At 44.2% G+C, this 23,933-nt stretch overlaps 1 protein-coding gene across 3 annotated transcripts in view; it reads right to left on the reverse strand.

Moving 5' to 3' along the window:
* SNAP25 (synaptosome associated protein 25) overlaps nt 1-19,773 on the reverse strand; it is a 92,649-nt gene extending 72,876 nt beyond the window's left edge. Inside the window, exon 1 of one of the 3 annotated variants that reach the window (XM_073339619.1) lies at nt 19,462-19,773. The gene's annotated coding sequence lies outside the window, so the exon portion shown is untranslated. Of the gene's footprint in view, nt 1-19,351; nt 19,434-19,461 lie in introns of those variants that run through there. The other 2 variants (XM_073339617.1, XM_073339618.1) reach the window with 2 other exon arrangements.
* Nucleotides 19,774-23,933: the final 4,160 nt, after the last annotated feature.

A 23,933-nucleotide genomic window follows, 5' to 3' on the forward strand; every position in this document is an offset into this window, starting at 1 on the left:
CTGATTAATCAGGAGTGATTCATTCATATTCAGCCATTTCAGAATGATATCCTGAGCAACTTCTCACGCAGACATGAAGGCAGGAATCCTGGCTGCACTGAAGTCAATGGCAACCCCCCATTGACTCCAACAGAGTCGGGGTTTCACCTGAAGTGTGTAATCAAACTTTTTTTTTCTGCCTCCTTCAGGTCAATGTATGTACGTATTTATGCATTTTTGGGGCCAGATCCTCAGCTGGTGATCCTCACCTGGTGATCCCAGGTGTTTACCAGGATAGCTCCCTTGACTTCAGTGGTTTTGCACGGATGTGTGCTGGTACTGAGGATCTGGCCCTTTGTGTGTGAGTGTGAGTATATGTGTAGAATTATTCTCAATGCACTTGTAATTACTCCTTTTACAGTACACATCCCAGGTACATACTGAGCTTTCTTTATAAAGGAGGAGCAACTCCACAGACTGTCTTTTGTTCTTGCACCTTGAGCTAAAACTACTCGATCACCACCTGTACGTTTTTCCTTTTCTTCTGTCTGTTTTTTTGTAAACTAAATGGGTCAGATCCTCAGCTGGTATAAATTGGTGTAGCTCCTTTGGCTGCAATGTAACTACACTGAATTACGCCACCTGAGGAGCTGGCCCTAAATACTGAGTCATAATGAAAAAATATCTACTGCTTTTTAAAAAATTGTGTGTGTATGTTCTGACGGCGTGCGAGTCCAGCAGTATATCTCACTAAGACATGGAGGAGGTCACCTGGCTGTGAGAGCGGACTTGGAAATATACCTCTGGCTGATGGAAAATGGGTACAATTTGTTCCTAGTCTTCCAACTGCCAAAGCCCACTGGCTGAGCAAAATGCAAGCGCTCTTAGCACATGTGCATTGGTATTTGGGACTGAGACAAGGGATATGATGTTCACGGAGGGAAAAAAGAATATCCATTATCTCTTATAGATAGGAGTAAACCTATTATACAAATACCATTCATTTTATTAAAAGTAACATAGAGTACTTCAATCCTGGTTGTTACTATAAATCCAGGTTGTAATACCCTTACTCATATGAGGTGGCATTTAACTCCACAAGTAATACCACTCATTAACTACTCAATGGAGATACTATTCAATGTGAATAAAGTCATCATAATCTGACCCATAATGATCATGGTGAGCCATTTAGTTACTACTAGAGCAGGTGAACATTTTAAAACTCATCGAAATGATTGAAAATACTGCCTTGACAAAAATCAAAATGTTTGCCAAACTATTTGTTTCTTCAAAATGCCTCCATTTTGATAAAAATACAAAACGAAAAAAACTGGTATTTTTTTCTCGTTTCCCCTTTTCCAGTGGAAAATAAATGACAAGAGTTCTCCCACTCCCCACTTTCTCCCACTTTTATTTATTTTTTCCACTGAAAACAAGACAAACAAGGAGAGAGAAAATATTGTTTTTTCCTGCCCAAATGAAATGTTTGGAATTTTTGCTGGAAAAAAAGGAAACAATCATTTTGCATTTTGCATTGAAAAATGAACAATTTCATGAAAAAAAATGAATGATTTTTTTTTAATTCGTCATGAAATAGTTACCTTTTTTCAGCCAGCTCGAATTACTGCTAATCAATTGCTCTTGATTCTCAGCGTTGCTGTGAAATTAATTCTTAGCGAGACAACTTACTAACAGGTTTGAAACAAACTGCCAGCATCCCAGGCCTATCTTCCTTATCACAGCTGACTGGAACTTAAAGGCTGCAAAGGAACCTGCATTGGAAGATTGTCAATCCCTTCCGACTCGGAATGTTGCCAAGCCCGTTCACAGTAAGCGGATTTTGGCTTCTTTCTTTGTGTAATTGCTCTATTGTACCTATGTTTGCTTGTTGATTGTTTTGGGGTGTTTCCCGGGGGGTGGGAGGGAGGCCTTTCGCTTTTTTAAAAATTATATTTTTAATTTCCCGCTGGAGAGCGTGATTGGCTCTCAGTTGTGCAATCCTCTTCTCTGTGCATGAGCACACTGCTAATAAAGAGTTTAAAAGCCTACTTGGGGTTTGATTTTTCCTTTTGCTTTCGGGTTGCTGCCTTGCTTACTTCAGCCACATGGGACTGTGGCACGAGGCACTAGGGGCGCTGGTTTGTGGTTTGGGTGTTCCAGGGAGGTTTGTGGCTTGGGTTACGGGGCAGGGGGGAGAGGGAGAAGTGACACTGTTGCACAGTTAGTCACACAAATAGTCTTTAACAGCCTGGAAGTCAGAGTCACAAGGTCTCTACTAAACATAATCTTCCAAATAGCTATCATCTTCTCTAATGGAACGATACTGTGAGTAACTGCTTACCAGCGCAGCTTTATGTGATCAACTCTATTCTATGCACTTTCTATTCTCCTTCATTTTGTGTCATGGTTTCCACTGAAGCAACACTTTAATTCACATCACCTTTTCCCAAAACACATCCAAGATACTGTACAGATATCTATGTATGCATCCTCTGAAATAACAACAGGTTTCAGAGTAGCAGCCGTGTTAGTCTGTATTCGCAAAAAGAAAAGGAGGACTTATGGCACCTTAGAGACTAACCAATTTATTTGAGCATAAGCTTTCGTGAGCTACAGCTCCCTTAAGCTTATGCTCAAATAAATTGGTTTGTCTCTAAGGTGCCACAAGTACTCCTTTCCTTTGAAATATAATTCTTTTCCCAAATAGATACCATCTCATTTGCTTGTTCAGTTAAAGAAAAAGTCCAGTCTTTCCCTTGTGACAATTACAAATGGTGACTTGCTTTGATTTCCTGACTGAGAGCTGCATAGGAAATGTGCATTTCCAAGGAGTAGATGTCAATATTTACCACTTCACTCACCGGTGTCTCTCTCTGTCTTAAAGAAACAGCTACGCTGCTATTATACAATGACTGTACTCTGCAAACATTGGCTTCCTGCAGACATCCATGTATATCTAAGTTGGTTCTAGCTGTGCCAAAAACTAATGGCACAAGGGGCTAATTCACAGATGGGGAAACTTGATGTCATGCAGTCGTGTAGCTGTATTTTGTTTAAATCTGCCAACTATGCTGTAGTTTATGCCTTTAGGCATAGCCCTGAGCGAGGGGTGATCTATACTCTGCACCATCCCACAAGTAGCCTCAAGAGGCATAGCGCTTCCGAGACACCTCTCAGCATCTTCTCATTATACTAACAAACCCATCTGGTTGGGTAGAAGCAACACACAGTGTCTTTGTTCACATTTGTTAGTAAGGATATAAGAATATCAAAAGTCAAATGGGTAAACAAACCCCAAAATTCTATTTCAGGCAAATATACAGGCCTGAATGCTATATTACCATTTCTAACAGAGCAGTGGGGAATCCTTGTGTTGACAGATGCATAGCCCTGTGGAGATCATGTTTAGCAGAAAGGCCTTGGGACTCAGCCCTAAACCTTACAGAGCCTACAAGGCAAAGGAAGAGAAATTCTGGAAGCAGTGAGAGTTTACAAGCATCTGCCCAATTAGGACTCCCTGTAGGTCAGTGCACTGGCCAGTTTAGGAAGCCATTCTCAAGGCCACCTTCATCCTACCAGGCCACAAAAATGCTTTGCAAAGCTAAATGCCCAAAAAAACACCCACTGAAATCAACAGGAATCCTTCTATTGACATCAGTGGGAGTTGGACCACACCCCTTTGAAGAGAGAGTAGATATTTTTAGGAATATGGCTGAGTGATGGTGACCCCAGATTATGTTGCTGAGCTAAAGCAGAGGACTCTGATTAAACCAGAATTGAAGCTAAAATCAGACCCAATGGGAGAGTGCCCTGTACACCCTAATAGATTAACACCTTTTAGAGGCTCCACTGCCAGAAATTCAAGTACTAAAGATTATTTTTACGAAGTATACATAGCACCTAATTTTTTGGAACAATATCAGTTTGCTAAAGCAAATTATCCTGGGCCCTATTAGAATAATATTAATTGAAGGGTATAGTGTTGCAACTTCAGTGAACAGGCTGGATTATGGTAATCTAGTGCCCTGGAATCTCCCCAGGAAATGTACCAAAACCCAGGAAACATGGAGAGGATTGTATGGGCAGTGGATGGAAGGGAAAAAAAAAAACAAGCAAAGGGAATGTGATGGTTGCTCTGAACAAGAGTCACAACCATCTGCTTTCACTGGAATAGGACACAGTGACCAAGAAATGCAACAGCTGAATTTGGAAGGAAAGAACTATTGCACAGCCAAAACATTGTACATCTCTGACTCAGACAAGAGAAAGCACTTCATGTTATCAGTAAAAATGTTCTCTGGCACCAGTGACAACACTGGTTTGTTCCTCAGTGAACGGATCAAAGTCATCTCCAAACCTTCTAAAAAGAATCACTGAAAAATGCAGACTTATGTATTGCATCAGGGACAAAAGTGGCACTATTTAATAGACTTTGATCCCAAACAGGTAGCACCAGACACTTCCATGTAGAGGGAGAGGAATTCACGGGGAGAGATGGCTACATTCATTATGGACAGACTGTCAAACTTGTGGTTCAGATACTGTCATGGCACTCTCAAGACTGATCATTTGAAAAATGGATAAACAGACAGCGTCACTGGAGGCAGATGATCCAGCATCAGAGCTCCATAAATGTGCATTCTACCTTAAAGATACGGCAAGAACATACTCGTGCCTTTCCCAGGAGAAAATAATCCAGTTTCAAACCTCTTGTAATGCCAACCCACACAGTGACGTTGGTAATGGGGATCAAACCAGGGACCTCTGGAGCTAAATGACGCATTTTCTTAGCCAAGGCTGTAGCAGGCTAATCAATTTCTGGGGGGTGACAGAGTGCCTCTCCAAGCAAGCAGGGGTTACCTCTAAAAATGAACAGCTTATATATGTACCTTATCAGACATTAAGTACTGATTCCTGCAAGCATCCTCCTTATGGAACTCCCAGTGAAGTCCATGGGAGTTCTGAGTGGCAGACAGATTACATACTTGTGTCCAAAAAAAGGAGGTTTTGGAAAATTTCCCTGGAATATTTTTGTTACAAATGGAACATGCATGCACCAAACAGCAGGATAGCCCCAGCCTCCAAATTTGTGGATCCAGCTGATTGCATCTGCCAAAATAGGCATGCACAGATTTGGGTCTGTACGTAGTCACATGCAAAAGCAAACTAGATAGGTGGGCTTCCAGCTGCTCATTCTGCATGTCCAGATCCAGGTTCTGTAGATCCAAATGGGATGCATCTCTAATTCTGCATGCAAAGCAATGGGTAAACCAATTAAGAGGTGGGTTTGGTGTTGGCTAAAAATTTGGCTAAAATTTTTTACTCAGGATATATGGCAAATTAGTCTAGAAGGGAAAAAGGCCAAAATGAATAATAATAAAAAAAAACCTACCAAGCAAAACAATATACAAAATTTAACCACAGTAACCTAGGAAGTTTGTAACCCAAACACTACTCCTTATTTAACCATAGGTCCAAGAGTAATTTAAACACAGAAGCCAGGTTGCTAGCAACCAACAAAACACTAGCCATTAGAAACTATATTCATAACATACAACTAGTAATTGTCATCGCACTTGCATTGTATGTAGTGGGAGCAATTAGCATGTAAAGATACAGTCAGCACAAGAAGATTTCTTTGTCCTTGTCTCTTGCTGTTTACAATCTGGACTCCTTGCTAGATGATTGGGAGATGAACAATAAGACTTTGAGGTGGGATTTTCAGAATTTCTCAGAACTCGCCTGGGTGGCATGGATCAGCGTTGACATCAAACTCACCATCAGTACCCGGCCTGGGATGGGGAAACTAATGATCCAACCAGCAGACCAAATTCAGTGATGAATGCTGGTCATGTGCCACATTGTGCATACGCTAAGGGCAGGTCTTCACTACCTGCTGGATCGGTGGGTAGTGATCGATCTATTGGGGATCGATTTATCTCATTTCGTCTAGATGTGATAAATCGATTTCTGAGCATGCTCCCCATCCACTCCGGAACTCCAGCTCACGAGAGGCGGAAGTGGAGTCGACGGGGGAGCGGCAGTGGTCGACTCACCACCATCCTCCCGGCCAGGTAAGTCGACCTAAGATACGCCAACTTCAGCTACGCTATTCGTGTAGCTGAAGTTGCGTATCTTAGGTCGACACCCACCCCCGTGTTGATCAGGGCTAAGAAGTGCTGGCCTAACTCTGCTCCTGTTAAAGCCAATGGGAATTTGATTGCAATGGAAACAGAGTTAAACCAATACTGAGTGCTTTGAAAATCTTGCCTTTAATCACTATAGCAGCAACATTCTTCCCATGTTCTTTCTCTCAGTCCCATGGTGCTGTGCAATGAGATGTCTCTTCTAGCTGTTTCTCTCAGTTAAAGAGAGAGCTTCTGAAAGCTACATTCTTTTTTGTAGGAGAACTGGGTAATACAAGAAAAGCCTCAGGAGGACATAATAACAGGACTCCAGAATCAACTTGGTAAGGAAGAATGTAATGATCAAGGTAATGGATGGTGCAGAGAAGAGCAGTGGGGTTAAATAAAGCATAGGAGTGGATCTGAAGAAGAAATGGAAGGTAACATGGAAGAATGAATCCTGGGGCAACCAGAGAGGTCAGTGCCTAATCCATGGAACAAAGGAACCATGACAAAAGGATCTTCTGTATGTGAAAAATGAGCAGAGAGGATGTCAGAGAGAAATAGAGTAATCAAGACAGAAGCGGAATGAATTGCTGACGTTCAGTACATTAGAGGAGAGAGCCAGTACATCAAACATCTAGCCAAGAGAGACGGAAAGTCCAGTAGCTGGCTCTCAAGTACAACATGCAAGTCCACCATCTACCAGTTGAGGTGGAAGGTGTGACTTGGCATAAGGAGTGTATTTTGGAAAAGATCAGGAGAATATTTTTTCTAACCATCTGAAAAGGAGCAGCATAAAAAAAACAGCTTAATTTCCTCCTCCAGAAGTAATTAACAAAAAAAATCTAGACTACCAAACACCGTTTCCACCTCCCACAGCCTACATCCAAGATGCAAGATCCTCTAACATAGGTAACAAGTTTATTAAAATTACAAATAATATCATGGCATGTACAATGTAACACAATTAACTGTCAACAATGATGACATTTTTATAGACTTTTAAATCTATGGGTAAAACAGGAAGGCGGGGGTCATACCCAATCAAACCAAGCCCAACCCAACCATAAGAATGACTGCAATTCATAGAACTAACAAAGCTGAGTCAATTTGTCACCAGACTCATTTGGTTGTACAGTGTGTCCCCATTTGCTACTCTTCATCTGCTTGTGCCTTTACACTGCAAGGCCCTCAGGGCAGGGATTGTCTTTTCTATGAACAGCACCAAACACAATGGGGCCCCTGATCCTATTTGGAACTGTTGGGTGCTACCACACCATCAGTGCTTACTACTATCCCAGCGACGTGGTCTGGAGAAAAGAGTACAGGGTTGAGATTCAGGCACTCCTGAATTGTACTACAGGTTCTGCCACTTAAACACCCTATGGCCTTGGAAAGTCACTGCACCTCTTGTCTCAGTTTCCCTATCTGTAAAATAGGAGCAATCCTAGTAACGGTACCTCACAGGGCCACTGGAAGGATTAGTTGGTTAACATCTGGACAGTGCTTTGATCATATAAAAATGCTGTATATTATTATTTACATTTCTCCCCTTGGATCCATGAGTCCTTCTCTTCTTATGTGTGTGGCTCCCTCACTGACATCAACAGGAGTAAAGCACTGTGCAAAAGAGGGTAGCTTTTTGCCTTACGTTTTCAAGAAACAAAAGGGGCACAGAGCTGATGCCCTCTGAGAACCTGAAGTGCCACTAGCCTGTTCTATAACACATTGCCATCTGCCAGGCTGCTTAATATACTAGCATTAAATGCCCCGGGGGCTAATCTGGCCATTCAGGTACTACAGTAATGAACATCCACTTCACTGTCCATGCAGCCCTTTTGCCTTTTTAGTCATTAACCTGTTAAATAGCTTTGTGTAGCGTTATCACATTCAGCAAATGATTTTCAGAACAGATGCATGACCTGTGCAAGTTACTACCTGCTCCCAGAACAATCATCTCATAGTATTAAGAACAGTCAATCATGGAGAAACGAACAACTAGAAGATCTGGTGACTGCAAAATCCTCTGCTAATAAAGAAAATAACTTTAAAGATGCACTGAGCTGTCCCTACTGTGTTACGTTAAAGAAGTTGTCTATATAGCATTTTAAATTATACTCAGCACATTCTCAAAGCCTTAAAGGTTTTTTTCCCCACTGATGTACTCATCTTTTTTCCCTGATGTACTCATCTCAAAAATGTACTAAATTGACAGGACTCCCCAACAAAAGCTACCACATCTGAGAGCCATCCAGTCTGTTTTTAATATACCCTCTTATGATAGGAGACAGAAATGTTTTTCAGCCAGGGCAGAAGTGGGTGGCAGAACCCAAGAAAACGTTTCTTAATGCTAAAGAGACAAGGTGGGTGAGGTGCTGTCTTTCATCGGACCAACTTCTTAAAGGTAAAGATTTAAAAGAAATCCCTGAAAAGGCTGTGCAGGGACCATGTGTATATTTCAATCATTTTCATACAGGCGAGCAAATAGTGGGAACTTTTTCTGGTGGATATTTGCTGCAATTCAATAGTGGATTTTGATTTGTGTTCACACACCTTTTAGGTTTGCTTTCTGAGAGCCTTCAAACATTGGCATGTCACGTTTATGAATACTTGCAGAAAGTAAATGTTAAGCTCAAATGCTCACAGAAAGAAAATTCCAAGTTGTATATTCAACTGCAGTGTTCTCAATTTGGAATTTGCACTCTGTCAGTTAGTCAGGGCTGGATCCATAGGTCCTGATTCTGTTCTTACACACATGGGTTTAACACCCTTGTAACTCCGTTTACATTAGTGGCATTACTCCTGATATATACCAGAGTGAGATCAGAATCAGACCCATACATGGTTCATCCTTTTTCCCTTCCCCCATTAATTTTTACTTGTGCTACCATAAATATAATACATTCCTAGCAGTGTTTAATAAAAATACTTTGTCTTGCTATTGCACCTTTCAACATTTTCAAAAGCGGCTAAGTATTCTGGGTGTCTCAACTTTTGGATGCCCAACTTGAGACAATTTAAAGGGGCCAGATTTTCAGAGGACATGTAAGCTGCACTTTCTGAAAATCAGTCCCCTTTAAAATGTCTCAAGTAGGGTGTCAAAAAGGGAGGCACCCAAAACAAAATCACTTTTTGAAAATGTAGGCCATTATTCTCATATTTACAGATGCGGGAAATGAGGCTCAGAGAGTCAAAGTAATTTGTCCAAGGTCACACGCAACTAGCCTGTGGCAGACCCAGATCTGAATTTAGATTTCCTGAGTGCCAGTCTTATGCCTTAATCACTAGACTAGGGTTCCTATAACAAAATAGTTGGTACACGTGGGCCCAAATTTATTTTAATAGCAATTTTGTTGCCTGCATTTCCTTCAAGAACACACGATTGCAAAGAGAGATGTTTGTGTCTAATAAATTAAGAACAAAATATCACTGTTCATATGATTTGTAATATACTGGATAGTCCAAGAACCAAACTCTGAGCTTTGACAGATGTCGGGTATATTTCTGAAGCACTCTCACCAGCTGATCAAGTTCAATGCCCTGCTTTCTGAAGAAAGGATCTTATCCTATTTGCCTTTGAAGTAATAGGCAAAATTCTTACCGATAGGAATGAAAGCAGGACTGGACCTAAAATATTAATACTGACAAAAAACAAGGCAAAGCAGAATACAAATTAATCCTGCAGATGCAACTAAAACATTTTTCAGGAAACAGTTTGCAGCAGCTTTCCTTTAAAAGAGGTTAAGTATATGAGCAACATTTGTATATGATGTACCTTAACCCTTGAGTCTGTTGGGATACACATGGCATATAGCAGGTAAAAAGGCATGTATTTGTTTAATTTACAGTAGAAATCCATAACGTTCAATTTTTTTTTGTTTTAAAACATCTATGAATAGTCATTCAGTTTTTGACAGTTCAGGTCTGTTCAGATAGATTTCTACTGTAGGTCAAGCAAACACATATTATAAGCAGAACGATAAATTGGCATTATAAACTGTGATTTCCTTGTGGGGGGGGGAGGGAAGGAATTAAAACAAGCAATTCACCTATTCTACAAATGATTGATTTATTTGTATGAGAACAAATAAAATGGCATGTTTGGGAACACTCATATCACAACCCATAGAAACATTCCCCAGAATTTCTTCTAATTTAAAAGTATTTCAGAGCCACAAACATTATAAAGAATGGTAGTACTGAGAGCCTTTAGAACACATCCCACTCTGATATCTAGGAGCCTGATACAAAGCCCACTGATGCCCACAGGGGTGTTTCTGTTGACTTCTGTGGGCTTTGGGTCAGACTCTGTGAGAATTGAAGGTGTACACCATCCCTCACGAAGCACTCAGCACTTTGCAGAATCAGGCTATTATGGTATTAGATTAAAGCAATCAGCATAGAATTACAAATATGCCCTAGCAAATGCTCTGTAGCATACTTGTTAAAATATATGAAGTGCCTTTGTAGTGTTTTTAGCTGTAATATGCACCTCCCTGTTAATTGGTAGGTTTTTGAGCAAGAAATGGCAAATCATGCATTAATGTAAAAAATCACATATGTGAAACGTCCTTCTGTAATCACAGGCTAGAAAACACAATTTTGTTATTAGCAATTACACAGAACTATAATAATTATAATATTGCCTCTACCAGTATATTTAGGGCACCATAATTTTGCCATATTAAAAACACAAGGAAAACTATAATTATAAAAATATACATATAAAGTATCAGTTCCCTTGCTTCCTGTTAGAAATGTATTCAATGATTCATTTTTTCTACTTTAGCCCACCAAGAGCTGAGTCACGCTGCTAATAGAATGAGAAATGGTGGGAGTTAAAGGGTTAAATGTATTTTTTTACAAGATCTGATAATGTGGCAGCGATATGGACTGCAGTTGAGAAGATATTTGTCAAATATCCTTGATAAAGAAAAAAAGGCAAAACTGAAGATTAGACCGGACTAATAAACTGACAAGGAAAGGCACCATAAGGAATCAAAATGCATTACCCTTTCTAGAGGAACAGATTTACTTGTATATGCATGTATTTATAGAGTACTAGGGCCAGATTCTTGTCTCTGATTCTGACTTTCTGAACATTTGGCTAAATCCAGCGGCATCAGCTGAAACTCAGATGGATTCACATCAGTAACTGAGAACTGAGTCTGGCTCATCACTGTTAACCTCATTAAAAGGTTCTGCTGATATCATATACCACAAGACTGCAGCAGACCCCAAAACTGAATTATAATCTTATTAATCAGTACAGGTGTGTATATTTCTTTATTGTCATCTTCTTCCTACTATCATCATCAATCAATCATCATCACTATTTATAAGAAATATAAACTTTTTCAAATCTTTCTGTTAAAGAATAATATTTGAAACTTCAACTTCATGAAAATGTTAATGCAAAAAGAGTAGGATTTTAGGACCAGATTTTTAAAGGTATATAGGTGCTCAACTCCCAAGGAAATACCTTGAAAAGTCTGGGCCTCCAAGCCTATGACTAAACTACCAATTCATTTAAAACTCAACAGCAGCTGTTGACTGAAAAATAATGTTGTGGCCAGACTGCAGATCAATCTGAGCTCCTTTAAGCTACCCTAGCGGAGGATCTGGCCCAATAACTAACCATAGCTTGAAACAATAATAAAAGAATAACCGAAAACCTAAGTGCTTCCCAAGTACGTGGCCAGAATAGCCAGTTTGGTCAAAGCCAAATGAGCATTCAGCTTCCAAAGGAACAGTGAAACATCCATGATTAATTACTTTGTGCCTCTTTTTTTCATTTGGATTAGAATCCAACCTCCTTTCTTGCATAAAATGAGATATCATATCTATCGTTACCAATGAAGAAAAGCTAGAAAGCTTTAATAAATGTTATTCTTTTTAGGACTACAGCATAACAATACATTTCAGATGACGCATACACAGATCATTCTTTTGGCCCTTTTAAAATTTAAATTGCTAAAATGTGCAACAAAGCCCTGTTGTAAAGATGAATGGTGTGCCTAGTTTCCATTGGGATAATGTATTCAATCAGTAAATGCTGCACTTGGGAATGGTATCTTTTTGATACCTGTCCATCCCCTGCTTTCATCATTAATAAGTCAAAATCTTGATGGCCTTATCATTTAGGACCTCATCCAAAGTCCACTGAAGTCAATGGGAGTCTTTCCAATTATTGCAATATGCTTTGGATCAGGCCCCTAGTACACTGCAAAATCTCTTCTCTCTTTAGACCATCGACTTAAAGCTCCCTTGACATTTGAACTCATATTTGACATTTCATTATAACGTCCATTGATCCCTATTTGATTATTGTTGCAGACAGCCATGCTCACGACTGAAAAGGTGATTAGGAAATTAACATCATTACATTCTTCAGGCCAAAATAGAGTTCCATTCCAAAATGCTAAAGGAAAGTGGCAAAGACAAAGAAAAAACTTTAAAACAGACATTTAAAAATGCTTTAGGATAAGAAAGGAGACAAAAATAGCACTGATAATGCAAGGGGTCCTGCCATCTTAGCTATGGAGAATGGCTACCATCATCCAAGATCAGGAGAGGGCCAGTAACTTCCAGTCCTATAAATTTGACTCAACTATGGAGGAAAATGCTAGAAACAACGAGACAGGACAGGGCAAGGTATGGAAAGTTGTGGTCTGATTAAGTATAGACTGCACAAAAAGAAGAACATGAGTAAGTACTTTGGGATAAAGGAACAAGCGGGAGTTGGTGGGATAAAGCTATGAATATAATGGATGTGCACTTTAGGAAAGCTCTTGCTGCAGTGCAATGCAGCAGCGTCAACTGCAAGGCCAATAAGTAAGAAACAGAAGGTTATGAAACTTGGGGGCGCTTTGGGGTGATATCAGTTAGGGATGAAAGGAAGGTGGCTACAGATGGATGAGTGCTTTGCTAAGCTATGCTTTTGACAATTTCTGGCCATGGAAGATGACACCTGACTGCTTAAGAGTAGGCATGCTAGCTCTAGTGTCCCCAGCGGGGTGTGCATTTCAGCAGTGGGTGAAGCAATGAGTCTTGTACATACATTTCTATTCTTAGTGTAGATCCAGAGTCACTCTGCTGACAACTGCAGAGTTACACCAATGAGAATCTGGAGTGACTGAGTGGGAGGTATCTAGTCCGCTATCTTTAGAGCAGCTCATAAATCTTTAAGATGAAAGATGCTTTATGACAGTAATATTGCTATTATTACGTGTGTTACACTGCTGGTAAGGTGTTCCTTTAAAAAGGTTTTTAAGATAAAGTAGAGATAGACACTAAAAGAATGTTGGTGATCTCTCTAGTGAATAAAGTGTCTAGCCCTGTACTCCTGTGTGGCCAACAATTCACTGATCTGAATGGGAATTGTGCCCAGGCAAATACTGCAGCATCAGGCCCAAAGGGAATCGGTTACAAATAACAGAAATAAGGCCCCGACACAGCAAAGCACTTAAGCACATGCTTAATTTTAGCATACTCTTAGTTCAAAGGATTTAAAGACGTGCTTGAAGTTAATAATGTGCTCAAGTGTTTTGCTAAATCAGGGATTAAATGGTCAAGGAGCAACTATTTTATATAATATTACAGAGGACTAAGGCAGAAATTCAACTGAAAATATTTAGAGGGGTACAACTGCTAAATAAGAGGTGTGGGCTAAACTAATTAGCTGCATAGCATCTTCTTTCTCTGAAATGTCTTATGTTCCTGGGCTCAACTGGAAGAGAAATGATTAACAAATTGTAAAAAAAAATTTCCAGTCCTAAGTTGGTTCTATAAGAATTGACCCTGCTCCCACTGAAATTAATGGCAAACTTCCCATTGACCTCCATGGCGCAGGATCAGACCCTAAAAGATGTTTTAATTAAAAAGGAGCCATAGTCCTAGTTACTACGCACTGGGTGCACCTTATCAGTAAAAATAAAATAGTCTATTAAAATTTTTCATCTTTTTTTATAGAGAGAAATTTTATTTTCTACAGGCTGATCTACCCACAGTTTTTGTATCACTTTATACCTATATTGGTGAAGAACCAGTTCAAGAGGTACAACCCCTTAGTGTGGATGCAGTTTTACTAGTATAAAGGTGCTTATATTGATATAGCTGATTCCCCTAAATTTAGATATAGTTAAAGCAGCACAAAAACTGCATGTAGACCAGGCTTAATTTGCCTTAACAATACCGTGTTACTGGCTGGATCCAAAGCTCATTTAAGTCAGTGCAAGACTTTCTATTGACTTTGAAAGGCTTTGGATCAAGTCCTTACGGCTTAAACCTACAGCTGCATGTTGACTCTCATTTGTAGGGAAGCCCCTCTGAAAAAATAAATCAGTTCTTTTTCTCGTTAAAGAGAAAGTCCTCAGGGTGATATTTTCGAGAGGACTCAGCATCGGACTAGCTCTGCCCCCACTGAAATTAATGGTAAAACTCCCAGTGGCAACTGCCTTAGGCTAATACTAAGCACTTTTGAAAAGCCCACCCTTATATCTGCTCCAGTTGACACAGTAAGTTAAATAATATTGATCTGATTTCTTCAAAGTGCTAGGCCCCTACAGTTCTCATGGAGTTCAATGGGAGCTGCAAACAGAGTTCACGACCTTTGAAACATCTGGCCATCTATTCCTTTTTTTTTGGATGTGTGTCTGTCGTCCCTTTACAAACTGATTCTCCCGAGTCATCTTAGTCATTGAACATGCAGGGAATGTCCTCCTGGCTGACCTCTGTCTGCACTATGCAGAGGTACCAAAAGAAAAAAAAAAGCTTCATTCTAATTTTCACAGCCCGCATCTCTTGGCAATGGGATGGGACATTGTGGAACTCTATTTTGGCAGCTGTGTCTTTTAAAGGTGGACTGCAAGAGTCCCTTGTAACTCCAGAAATGATGCTCTCTTGTCTCTGATTAAATAATAAGACCATCTGTCTGCATCGTAACTCTCATATGTTACCCACCCCACAAACCACCACCCCCCACTTGATTTAGATCCGCATTGATACTAGTATTTTGTGTTCTGAAGAAATTCCTTCCCCTAATGTCACAAAAAGAGGTTGCCAAGTATTTGGGACCAGGCAGGCAGAGGGAGAGATTGCCCACTCCCCAGCCCCGCACACTTCTACTGCAGCATCTTCTTCCTTCTCAGTTAACGCACTTGATCTTAGGAGTCTGGGGTTTCTTTAAAGACACGCAGTACTACTGAAAGATTTTCCAGCCATTTTTTTCTAGCACCTGGCAAAGTATTTTGAAATATGATTCGGGCACAAAAAGACAGGAAAAGCAGCTGGTGGGACACTGCGGAAGGGTGTTAGAACCAGTTGGACTTCAAGAATAACCCAGCCTGGGACTGGATTCCTGACCCTCTTCAGAGAGGCAACACTTTCGTTTCTCCCTTCCCCTTCTCCTCTCTCTGGACTTCAAGAATAACCCTGCCTGGGACTGGATTCCTGACCCTCTTCAGAGAGGCAACACTTTTGTTTCTCCCTTCCCCTTCTCCTCTCTCTCCTAACTCCTTTTGCCTTTCCTGTTCTCCTTCTTTTGCTCATTTTTACTCCGTTTCTCTCCGTTGATCGGTGTGTTCCCCGCTAAGCACACTGCGGTCTCATCCTCCCCTCCCTGGCAGTCACACATATCCAATGGCCCCTGAACAGACTTTCTGGACTCCCAGCCCTTGCCAGGAAGGGGCTTCCATCATGTCATTCTACCCTGCCAACCACAGCTCCCAGCCAGTCACAGTGCCAGTGAAGGACGAAACTGCCCCCATGTCAGCACTGAAATCTGAGCCACATTTTCTACCTCTGGCACTGGCCAGCAGGGAAAAATTACAGTGCTTAATTTGTAACGAAAGAGGTCCCCAGGCTCAAGCAATTAGGTTCAGGGGCTCAAGCAATTTTTTTTACTTTCATAACAGAGGTGGCAAGCCCAGAGATGCAGGGGCTATGAACTGCCAACCAGAGGTGCGGGGGGGGGGGGTTTGACCTGCCAAGCCCAGATGTGCCAGGGCTCAGCCCTGCTGGCACAAATTAAGCCCTGGAAAATTACCTTCCCTGCAAGGCACTGGCAAAGCAACACTCCTCCCTCACCCTTTGGTAGGTACGTTTCCAAGCCCTGCCTGCTCTGCATAAAACCAGGCTGGAGCATGTCCAGCCTAGAGGGGAGAGCAAAGCCGATGGTCCTGTTAATGCCAGTGCCACCCACCCAGTGCAGGCAGCTGACAGAACCCAGCCAGGACGTGGGCAGTTTCCTGCCGGATCCTGCATTTGTCCAAAGGCTGGAGCAAGCCCAGGGTAAGAAGGGAAGGGGGCTCTCCTTGCCTCCTAGCAGCGCTCTTTGATCTCCCACATCGCCAGCGTAGACTGCCCAGTGCCGGGTTTACAATGGCACCCGTGACGCCACAGAGCCGGGCCCATGCTCAGAAGGGGCCTCGGCCTGTTCTGCTTCCACTGCAGCCCAAGACCCCGCCAGCCCACTGAGTCCCCCTCCACTTGGTCCTCTTGGCCTGCCCGCTGGCCAAGGGCTCCTCTTCTCCCCCTGACCCCACCCGCTGGCTTCTCTCTGCCTCCTGACAGGACCCCAGTGCACCTCCAGCTCCAGGCAATCTCCGCTTCCCACCCTCTGGGGGGGCCCACCCGTCTCCCTGGAGCTGAGCCACCTGGGAGTGGTGCAGAAGCCTGGCCAGTCTCAGCCAATTTGGGGAGGCAGTGTGGGGGGCTTGGCTGGGCTCCTCCAGGCAGTGGGTTCTGAGGGAGCTCAGCCAGGATGCTGGGCATAGCGAGTCTGTGGGGACTCTGGCCATAGGGAATCCCTATGGGGGCTCTGGCCGTAGGGAGTCTGTGGGGGCTCTGGCCGTAGAGGAGCGGGGTCCAGTGTTGGGCAGGCGGCTGTGTGGTGCAGCATGGGCTCACCCCCGGGGGGAAGGGGCAGGCTGGCAGCACAGGGCCAGGCAGGCCATTGTGCATCTGGCAACTGCTGGTTTGTAAATAGTGCCCTTGCACTGGGCTGGGGGAAGCGGGGCCGCCCCTGCCATGCCATGCCCCTGGCTGGCCTCTCGCTCCGGGGACCGACCCCCACCCACGCCATGTTCCATTGCCCCCATGGGGACCCACAGATATGTTTGGTGCCAAGCCCACAAAAGGTTAATCTGGCCCTGAGCCTGCCTGACAGCCGCAGCCGCAACTGACTGTAAAGAGGCTGGGGAGCGTGATGAACATGGGATCAAGGGCGCTGGAATAATTGGGGGGGGGGCGGTGCTGAGAGCCATTGAACCAAACTGCAAACCCTGCATATGATGGAAACCACTTCAAGCCGGGGGGTGCGGCAGCCCCCCTAGTTCCAGCACCTCTGCCTGGGATGGTGGCTTTCTCCCGATGGCCTCCCCCCGCTCAGCCAGTCTCTGATCCCCCCCCAGGAGATTGCATCCACCCCTGCAGGAGTCCAGGCAACGTGACGTGCAGTACTCAGCAGCCCGGGGGGGAGAGAGAGACGCTCCCCGAGCGTGCCCTTAAAAACGTGACCGTCCCCGCCCCCTGCCACTGCAGAGCCCCCCCCCCCCCCCGTCCCTCCCACGCGCCGGGAGCCGACCCAGCCGCGCGCTGCCCCGGGAAGCGGCCCGGAAACGTGGGGCCCAGCCGCGCGCCGGGAGCTGTCCTCGGACGCAGCTCGGCCAGAGAGCCGGCGGGACGAGCAGCCGGAGAGCAGCCCGAGGAAGTTTAACCGGCGTCGCGCACCCGCGGCTTTCGCCTGCCCTGCGGAGAAGCCCCCTTGCTTAGCCCCCCCCCCGCCCTTGCAAAGTTACCCACGTCCCTTGCAACGGACCTGGGGCTCTGCCCCCCCCCACGGGTTTGGGCTGCAGCCACCCCAGCCAATGCCCGGGCAGGCCAGCAAATAGGTTACATAAGCTGGCACGCTTTGCTCGCCGAGCTCTGCAGTGCCCAGGCACCGGGCCACAGGGTGCAGCTTGGACTCCCCCCTTCCCCTCCTTCGGGGCGCGCGCGTGTGTGTGTGTGGGGGGGGATGCATATTTCAATGGGCGCCCTCGCGCCTCGAACAAGACAATGGATCTGCCCCAGCGCTCCCGTGTGGGAGGGACTCTGGCTCTGCAGCAGCCCAAAGGCTCCCGTGGGGGCATGGGGCTGAGGAGCCCCCCCCCCCCCCACAGTGAACCTGCAGCGAGCGGCTCTCCCGGAAAGGGGGCGAACAGCCCGGGGTGTCTCGGTCAGATCCCCACGGGCAGGTCCACAGCCCCCAGCCCCGCGGGGAGGCCACCGCGGGTGGCTCACGGAGGAGCCCCTCCCGAGCTGTTACCTCAGTGTCCCGCCTCCCCGTGTGTTAGAGCCGCAGGACACAGGGGAACCGGGGACATTGGCAAACCACAACTACTGCCCGGTCCCTGGTTCGAACCCCGGATTAGCCATTCACGCCGTTCAGTGCAGGAGTGCACCAAGGACAAGCGAACAGCCCGGAGTCACACGCGTGGGCGCGCACACCCATGTGTGATGCCGCCCCCCCCCCCCCCCCGGGCACTGCTCGGCATGCCTGCCCCTGTGTGGGGAGGAAGGCAGGTCCTGCTGGATTCAGAAGGGGGGCGGGAAAGGGGGCGTGGGGTGGCGAAGGGGGTGGAGGAAGGGAAACTGGCGAGCAGTTGATTTGGGCAAACGGATCAGTTGCGGGGCTGCTGGCGGCAGAGGAAGGTATAAATAAGATCCGGACGGGCACATCCCCCCCCCCCCCCCAAGCCTGCAGCTGTAGAGGTGGGTGTGGACGGGCGGGTGAGGCCCCCCCCTAGCACTTTGCAGCGTATGTCACAGGGACGCTGCTCCCTTTGCACCCCGCCAGCGCTGCCCCCCAGCGCCGCACCGGTGCCCCCCCCTCCCGCCCCCAGCCAGCGCCGCTGTCCCAGGTGCTGAGCTGCACAGACCGGCCTCTGCCGCTCTCCGAGGTGCTGAACCCGGCTCTGCGGCTGCGGGCGAGCGCCGCTGTCCCCGGTGCGGACCCCCACGCTGCTGCCCTGTGCACAGGGCGGCCGACCGGGGATGGAGGCTGCTGACCCCAGGGAAACAGAGGCGCAACCTCCTCCTCATTCCCCAGGGGGTTGGGGGAGTTAATGCAACGGCTAGTTGTTCTCCTGTCCCCCCAGTGCAGAAAAGCCAGCTCCATAGCCCCTTGGGTGCCACAATCAATCCCAGGAAAACGGGGCTTTACACATCGCTCCCCGCCCCCTCCGGCGGTCAGAAATAACCTGGTGTGGAGGTTGCCGCTCTCCTCCCAGCCTGCAGCAGCTCTGCCCTGCCCCCGTGCCTGGGGCTCCAGGCAGGAGACAAAGGGCTCTGCCCAGGCGCACTCCCCTACCTTGGCTTCCGCAGAGTCCGGTGTAGGCAGCCCGGCGGCGGCTGGGAGGGAAGGACAGTCGCTCCTGACCTCCCCAAGCCTCCTTCTTCAATGGATCCGGAGCTGTGCCCTCATCAAAGATGGCCGTCCCTTCCCACGTCAGCAGCTTTTAATAGACATCTATCAGGGGGTGGGGGGAGGAGAGGAAGCGGGGCGGGGTGGGGGAAGGGGGAGGGGGCTGAGAGTAGTCTGTGAGAGCCTGAGTCGTCAGATGCTTGCTACTGCACTGCAATCCCTTGCATTTCCCCTCCAGTGAGTAACAAGAGACGCCAGAGACAACTGGCCCCAGAATTAGCTCAGCAGCCATGTGATGATGGGCTGTGATCATCCATGTGCAGCATGCAGCCGCTGGTCTTCTGGGGGGGAGGGGAGGGTGTGATTGTGTGTACGTGTGTGTGCGGCGGGGGGCGGGGTGTTGCTGAGCGAAGCTTTGCTTTAATCATTTTTTGAGAGGGGGAGGGCAGAGAGAGAATGCAGTAGTGATTTGTTTTCGCCAAAGGGGTGGTCCGAAGAGGGTATCCCTGTGAAGTCTCTGGTACTCCATATATGGCCAATCTACGTGGGCTGCTATTTTTGTGTGTGATTTCTTCTTCTTCTTCTTTTTTCAGATCATCATGTCAGGGGGGTCTCTGTGTATTAATCTGATCATGTTTTCCCCTCAAAGCAAAACCAACCAAATAACCAGATTTAAAGACACAGGGCATGGTTGATCGTTTGGGGGGTGGGGAGACATCATTGATTAAAACAAACCCACCCCCAGCAGGGATAAAAACGGTTCCAAGAGAAACAAGGTATTATTTATTATTCATTAATGGAATGATCATTTCAGAGCACATCCTATTTGGAACAACTCTCTTATTTAATTTGAATTTTAAAAGTGGAAATCAAAATGCAGAGAAGAGTCCTGTGGTTTCATACAAAATTTTGGCTGATTTTAAATGAAGTACTAGGGTCTACCTCATGCCATAGACTATAGTGCCAATTTTATTCTATACAGATTTATGTGTTCTCTTATGGAACCATCCAGACCTACAATTAAAACAAATATAAGACAAGAGGCTTCATTAATTTCCCAGTCTCAGACATTCTTGTAACCAGAAATGATTTGGTAACTACTCAGGGCACACATTAAATCCTGACACTCAATTCACAGGCTTTTTAAAATGAAGTGTGGATAATACGAGTCAAAATGTATTTCCCAGATTAGGGATAATTCTAGCCTAATCAAGTTTATTTGGCATGGCAGGGAAAACCCAGAGAGAGACTAAATGTCATGCAGCTGTATTTGCAGCTCCTGTTATGGTTGTTTGGTGGAGTGAGTAGGAGAGAAGGGAAATGTGGGTGATTTCTCCTCCCATGCTGTGTTGTGCCCCACAGAGAAACGTGATTGTCGGTTGTGCCTGGCAATCACAGCAGCTCGTACCCCCTCCCACAAAAATATGTCCTTGTTTAAATAAGACATCAAAAGTTTGCTAATTATACTACAAAGAATTTCTCAGACAAGAGGGGCTCTCTGATACATTACAGTATCCAGTAGTCTATGCACACGAAAGACTCAGGAAAGGAAATGATCGGTCAGGTTTAAGGTTTGTAAGAATATCATATAAATATATTATGACTGTGTAGATCTCAGGTATCTAGTTAAGACACTTGGAAAAATATTCCTTTTAAAACTAATTAATAAGAAGCTTTATTAACATCAATGCCAGTTTTGAAAAGCAAGCCATTTTCCATCCAGGTCGTGTTTGTATTAACATTATCCATTGTTTTGATTAGATAAAGATTCCAGATGTCTAGATAAAATCCAGAATGTCAAAAATCCAGAGTCTGCAGGTACATTTATGATGGGTTGTAAATTATCAATACAAATCTAAAGTAAAAAAAAATAATTAAACAGTCTATTAGACAGGCACTTGGAAATGAAATTTGATTTCCAATAGAGCAATGCTAATCATTATGAATAATGCACAATAATTAACAATAAAGAGGTGAAACAAAAGGCAAGTTATAAACTGCTGCTTTGCTTAGGTCAGTAGCACTGCAAAATCCTGGCTGGTTTTGGATTCATTCCAAAGAATGCCTTTGAGGAGCATTACAGCCCATTACGATTAAACCCTGAATGAATTTGGTCCATTATAACAAAAGTTGGGGGAGGGGGCACGGAAACAGTGCTGATAGCAACATAAAATTCAGTGTGATAAAAACAAAGAAGCTCCAACAGCAGACTTTGTGACATAAGGGAAAGGAAGGGGAAATCCATACAAAATGTGCAAAAAGTGAGCTGTCCCAGATGGGGAGTATCATTATGCAGACAAAAACATTACTACAAGATCAATTGTAAGAAAATTGGATTGGGATATAAAATGAGCTTTCAAGCCCCACTGCACCACACACATATTTTAATAAAACAAAGTGGGACCAAATGATTGAATAGACCATGAACAATGGCCAGTAGTCCTAATGAGAGTAACTATCTATCTTGTGTTTATGTCTAAAGTTATATGGGTAAGGGATACATTGTATATTGTTCACAAAGGTGGAATAATCTGTTCTGAGAGATACAAGGAGGCAGCCTTTTGCAGCCAACCACTAAGAATTCTATTGAAAGAAATGCTACTAAGCAATTTTTAGTTGCTTCAGGAGCACTCTTATGATACTTGGTTTTCAAAAAAATGAACAAGTGGGATGCATACCAGTTTATCACCTCTTTATGATATTCATTTAATAATAAGTAGGAGAATGGATGGAAACAAGGCCTAAAAACAAGGTGGCAGGAGAGACCAAGATAAGAACCGAAATTTGGTCTAAGAAAGATTCAGCTCCTTCCTCATTATTCAGGAAAAGATTCAACAAGCTGAACAGCTAGTACGTGCAGGCACAATCCATGAGTAGTGAGAAAATGAACCTGCTTTGGTGGATGCAAATGTCCATTATATTACCAGGATGCCTATGTTACTGTCAGCAAGTCTACTGAGGATATTGAATGCAGAACCTGGAGCACACTGATAGTGTGAAAACCACTTTTGTTTCATACATGACACAAAGCTTTCACATATCACGCAAGAAATCAGAAAGATTTTTGGTTTTAGATAGTGAAAGTTTTCCAGCTGGTAAAAAGAACAAAACAAATAATCTTTCTCCTCACCTGCAGCCTCCAAAAATACTTCTGTGTTGCAAGGGCATGCTGGGTAGAATTTTTAACAAGGAGGTTTTATAGTTTGTGTGTCTGTGTGTATATACCAGTGCTCATAAGACCTGATCCAGAGCCCAAGGATAGATGCCCAAATTTTCCAAGCCGAGGAATTTTTGAAATTACATAAACAAATATCCTGTTTATTGATTTATTTATTTATGCTTGAAAATATATAGGCTGGTAATAGATTCTCCTGACTTACTTGCCAAGAAAGAGACACAGTTTTTCTCCGTTTGAATGTGAATTTTCACAGTGTATTTGAATGTTTGAAGACACACAGGCTACCAGTTTCCAAACCTGGGTGCATAAAATTATGCATCTAAATACATGTTTTGGCACCTCTATGGAAGTGACCTACTTTTCAGAGCTGCTAAGCAATAGGAGCTGTCAGTGCTCTGAAAACTGAGACATTTTTATTTAGGTAACTCAGAGACTGCCTTAGGTGCTTAACTTTATACATCCATATTTGAACATTTTGCCTACACCGAGTAATGTTTGTGAAAGAATAGCCATTCAACTCCCCTTATTTTTAACTGTCTCATCAATATGATGAACCACTTACATTTGTTTTGTGCCTGATTATTAGAGGAGCTGAGCATTACCATGGGAGATGTGAGTGATCACTACATCTCAGGATCGAGATCTTTATGTCTAATTTATAGCCACTTTGTATCTTACACTGAATTTGGCTGAGAGACATAAATGAGAGAGGCAAGTGCCTACTGCAGGCTGTATTTGATTAAATTTTCAGCCCTGACTAGATCTGAGCTGCATTGTTTTTACACCTTCGGGATATACAGATATAGAACAACATAGTAAAACCATATTTTTAAAGAGTAAATCTGTGATTCAACCCAACTCATTTGCATGCCCAAGGTTCAATTCAACTTTATTTGGTGAAGATATAAACAGAGATTTAAAATGAAAATTCTAATGTATGGTCTGATCTAATGCCCAATGAAATCAGTGGAGAGATTTCCATTGACTTTCCTGGACACTAGCTAGAGAGAGGAAGGACACTCTAGTAGCTAGGGCACTAGCTTAGGACTTGGGAGACCCTGGTTCAAGTCCCTGCTCTGTCATGGACTTCTTGTGTGACCTTGGGCAAATCACTTAGCCTCTTGGTGCCTCAGTCCTCCATCTGTAAAGTACACTGCCCTCCCTCCCAGGGGTGTTGTAAGAGTACGTTAAAGATTTTGAGGCGTTCCGATACTATGGTAGTGAGGACTACATAAATCCC

The sequence above is a fragment of the Lepidochelys kempii genome, chromosome 3 (genome assembly GCF_965140265.1).
Source record: "Lepidochelys kempii isolate rLepKem1 chromosome 3, rLepKem1.hap2, whole genome shotgun sequence".
NCBI lineage: Eukaryota > Metazoa > Chordata > Testudines > Cheloniidae > Lepidochelys > Lepidochelys kempii.